Raw genomic sequence first — 5,017 nt, 5'->3', positions numbered from 1 at the left:
AGCTTTCTTCAATTGATGCTCTACTCATCAGACACATTACAGAACCATCATTACTTGCTGAAAGCTTAGCTTCATAAATGTTACCACGCCTGTATCCTTTCAGAACTACTTTGCCTGTAGATTTACTCACAACTTCACAGTGTTCTTCAAAGAAATCAACATGATAACCTCTATCACAGATTTGACTTATACTCAGCAGATTGTGTTTAAGTCCTGAGACTAGAGCTACTTCTTTAATGATGACATTCCCAAGATTGATATTGCCATATCCCAATGTTTTTCCAATGTTGCCATCTCCATAAGAAACACTTGGGCCAACTTTCTCCACAAAGTCTGATAGCAGGGCTTTATTTCCAGTCATATGTCCTGAAATCCACTGTCCAGAACTAGGATGTTTTTCCTGTTGCCCTGCAATCACAAACACCACTAATGATTAGTTTTAAGGACCCAGACTTGCTTGGATTCTTTGGCCTTATTAAGTTTGTTAACATTTGCAGCGGATTTAGCATCATAGTTTATGTTAACATGTTTCTTATCAGAATTTACACTATCAGACTTTGAATCAGAATTTACAGTAGAAGGAACAATGGAAACTTTCTTTAAAGAAGGTTTTATTTGATAATAATCATAGTACAAACTATGATATTCCTTACAAGTATAAATGGAATGCCATAAACTACCACAATGAAAATAAGGATTTTGTGGCTTATATCTAATAGACTGACTCTTAACTCCTGACTTTGAAGGTAAGGAGTTTATGTTCTTATTCTTCCTGCAAAAAAAGCCAGATGGTTAGAACTTCCACAGTTATGACACATTTTCCTAGGAGCTTTAGGAACAGGTTTATAATTATTGCTTTTATTCACACCTTCCTTTCCATTCCTATTTTTCCTAGGTGATTTTATCTTGTTTACGTTCTTACCATCTTTCAGCTTATGCTTAAGCTGCTTCTTAGTCATTAAGCCTATATTTACTTCAGCTGTCTTTTCCTATTTTAGTTTGTCAGAAGTTAATCCCTTTTTAACTTCTGATTTCTCATTATCAGACTTTACAGTTACAAACTTAACAAGTTTTAACTTTGGCTTTTGCTTAACAACAGGCTTAATTTCTACAGTTCCTTTATAATTCTTATCATCTCCATAACCTAAGCCCTCTTTCTAGTTTTCACTACCTTAGCAAATTTTGAGTTGTTCTGCCAGAGTTAGTCCAAGTCTTGATAACCTCTCTTTCCTTTTCTAACTCAGTTTTTAGAGATTCATTCATTTTTAGCACTTCATTCCTAACATAAAAAGCATCATCTCTATCTTCTGAGTTTGATGGAACATAACTAACTCTTTTTCTAATAAATCATTTCTTTTCTTAAAAGCAAGATTTTCAGAAGTTAATCTTTCACATGTTAAGGTTTGATCTCTATAACTAACAAATATAGTTTTAAGATATCTTCTCAACTCATTAATATCATCAGTATGAAAAGCATAAGTAGTCTGAGGTACCTTTGATTCAGCAGCTTCAGAACAGCTTTCAGCACTTGCTTTATCAGCATTTGCCATCAAAGCATAATTCTCCTCACTTTCAGATTCTGAGGTGTCTGTCCAGCTTTTCTTCTTTGTGACAAGAGCCTTGCCTTTGTCACTCTTCACTTTCTTGCAATCAGGAGATATGTGGCCTTTCTCACCACAGTTATAGCATTTGACATTGGTATAATCTCTTATGTCAGACTTTCCTCCTATGCCCTCAGATCTTCTGAAATTCTTCTTATCAGAACTTGTGCCTTTCCTAGAAAACTTCTTTCCCTTCCTGAACTTCCTGTATGCAATCTTTGTGATCCCTTTCACCATAAGAGCACACAACTTCATCATCTCCTCATCAGCATCAGTCTCAGGTAAGCTTTCAGATTCTGAGTCATCATCACTTTCAGAACTTGATGACTCAGTATCAGACTTTGTGAAAAGAGCTTTACCCTTGTCTTTCCTTGAGGTAGCTGCCTTGGGGGATTCTTCTTCAGCCTTAAGAGCAACTGTCCTTGACTTTCCTCCTTTCCTCTTGCTTCTTTGTTCCATCTCAAGTTCATGAGTCTTGAGCATTCCATAAATTTCATCAAGAGTTGTTTCATCAAGATTGTAGTTGTCTCTTATTGTTGTTACCTTCAAATCCCAGCATTCAGGAAGAGCTAACAGGAATTTAAGGTTTGAATCTTCAAGATCATACTCCTTATTAACCAGTGACAAATCATTTAAGAGTTTGACAAATCTATCATATAAATCAGTCAATGACTCATTAGCCTTTGAGTCAAAGTGTTCATACTCTTGAGTGAGTATTGTCTTCATGTTCTTCTTAATTGTATCAGTTCCCTGACACCTTGTTTCCAAAGCATCCCATATCTCATTTGCAGTCTTGCAGTTAATTACCCTGTTTGACATTACATTATCAATGGCACTATGCAGTAAGTGTTGTACCTTAGCATCCTTAGCAATTGATGCGATATCTTCAGCAGTGTAATCACTCTTCTCCTTTGGTACAGTCTTTGCTGCTTCACCTGCAACTACAACAATGAGCTTGGTTGGTTTGTGAGGTCCTTCCTTGATTCCATCAAGATATTCTGGATCTGTAGCTTCCAGAAACATGGTCATCCTCACCTTCCATATGGCATATTCATATGGTCTCAGTATGGGAACTCTGATGGTCTCATACCGACTTTGAATTTGTGTCTTTGGAGGTTCTTCAGTTTTGGTGGGTTTAGTTGGAGTTTCTGTGTCAGACATGATTGTGTTTGGATCTTAAAACTGTTTGTGCGTTAACAGATAGGCTCTGATACCACTTGTTAGGTCACACACACACACTGTAGAGGGGGTGAATACAGTGTAAAGTACAATCAAATCGAACTTTAATAACTCAAGTAACAGAAAACAAAATTTATTGAAACAATAAACTCTGTTATAGTATGGAACTGTCACCTCTCAGTGATAAACAAATATCACGAGAGCTGCTAGGGTTTGGATGAATAATCTTCTCGAATATGATAACACTTATAGTGTAAACCCTATGTCCGTGTTTATATACTACACAGTTACAAGATAATCGCTAATTGATATGGAATATAATTCTGCTTCCTAAAATATATCAATCAGATATCTTTTCTTCCAAGTATTCTATTCTTCATAGAATTCCTTCTTCATGCATATCACTTCTTATGTTTGTCTCGATCTTCTTTCCTTTAATCAGCTGTTGTCCTTATCTGAACGTCCTTCAGTACTTAAGTTCTGATATCCATCTTCTGATGATTATCTCCTGATAATATAAGTATTGATATCCTTAAGTCCTGACTTCCAGTAAGTACTGATTTATCCTGTTTAAGTAAGATCTGAAAACTAAACATAAATCATATTAGCTATGACATTATCAAATATATCTAACAAATCTGGTTATAAATTTGTAATACCATATCTTGATTAAAAACACATTTTTAGTTAATAAAGTTATAATATTTTCAATTCTTTTTTGATGAAATATGGAACATATAGAAGACACTCCTTGGAAGAAACGGTAAGGATATTATGGATACCGATTATTTGGACTCTGCTTTCCTTTTCTATGATGAGAACAAGCAGTTGGTTCGAGTTAAAGTCAGGGACTGTCTTGATACTAAAAAGCTGTGATATATTTACCAAGATGTTCCACTTCCATGGCTAAGATCCCGTCCTGTCTGAAAGACTAAAAAGCCTAAGAAAGGAGGGCGCGGTCTGCCAATGCTGCTGAAGCACCAACACCTATATTAGACGCTAGTGCACTGCCTAAAGTTCTGGATGGAATCCTGAAAGTTAACGTTCCCATGCCCAAAAAATCGAGGACTCAAGAGGAGAAGGAAGACGAGGATGAGATACTGGAGATAGACGGGATTGAATATGATGGAGATGAGTATATTAAATTTGATGTTTACATCAACGACGAAGATGAAGTAGACAGTGGACCTCAAAATGCTGAGTTCGCAGGGGCCTTCTCCAATGTGCCATTTAAAGTGAGCAAAAAAGTGAAAACCATTCTGAATTTGGGAATAACGGAGCTTCTCGAGGACTTGGGAGCTGATGATGATTAAGGCCTGGTGGTGGCCTTGGTTCCGAGAACTGGGAAAGGGAAAGTCACCATTGGAAGTGTCAAGATTCAGTTCTCTTCTTAATTAAACATTTTTTCTGATCAACAATAATATTGCAGGTCATTAGCTTGCATGAGTTAATCCTGTACGGCTTGTTTTGTGTGTCTTTCATTCTGTTGTTTGTTTTTAATCATCGTCTCCGGGATCATATATGATCTTTGGTTGTTCTGTTGATGTATAATAAAATCTCTCAATGTAAGCATCAACTATTAATCCGAGTTTCTGATCTTCTTGTTTTTCCTAGCTAACAACATTGGTTCTTAATATCACACATGTCTTTTTTACATCAAAGTATACCAATTAATCATCTATCAGTCATTACTACTGTCAGGTGACATTCTTCGGTCCAGTTTACAAGCATAGTTCAATTAAAAAAAGAGGTGGAAAGTGGGGCACCTGGATAAGTATTTACATGCAACTGTTATTTCATTTGTAGGTTTAATATTAAAAAAATTTCTCTTTTTTTAGTTGTGGAGGCACGTGACCCCAGGTGTGGTGTACCTCCGCCACTAGCTCTGCATATTTGGATTTTTTGTTGGTATCGTTGGTGTCCTGTTATACATTTTTTGGTAGTGTATACATTTCAGTGCTTAGAATTTTTGTTGAGTCATGGTATGAGGTTTGATATTTTTTAGCTCAGTTGCTTAGTTTCAGAGTTGATGTTGCATTATACAAGATTTTAATTTCAACTTATTCTGAAATTTGCTTTTATACATGTGTAGGACAAAAAAATGAAGGGGCTTAATTTTTACATACCAGACTGGAACTTTTTTTTGTATAAAGTAATACCAATAATTTTCCCCATTTGGCAGATTGCAGGGTCTGAGATACTCGTATTTGTCCCCTAGAATTGTGTAGAATTATTGA

General features: G+C 35.9%; 1 pseudogene; it reads left to right on the top strand.

The window, feature by feature from the left end:
• The first annotated feature begins 3,554 nt into the window (after window positions 1-3,554).
• Window positions 3,555-4,275, top strand: LOC141713965 (polyphenol oxidase, chloroplastic-like; annotated as a pseudogene).
• Window positions 4,276-5,017: the final 742 nt, after the last annotated feature.

This window comes from Apium graveolens, chromosome 3 (assembly GCF_009905375.1).
Source record: "Apium graveolens cultivar Ventura chromosome 3, ASM990537v1, whole genome shotgun sequence".
NCBI classification, from domain to species: domain Eukaryota; kingdom Viridiplantae; phylum Streptophyta; class Magnoliopsida; order Apiales; family Apiaceae; genus Apium; species Apium graveolens.
Note: the sequence above shows the minus strand (reverse complement) of the source record. Positions and strands in the feature narration are given on the sequence as shown.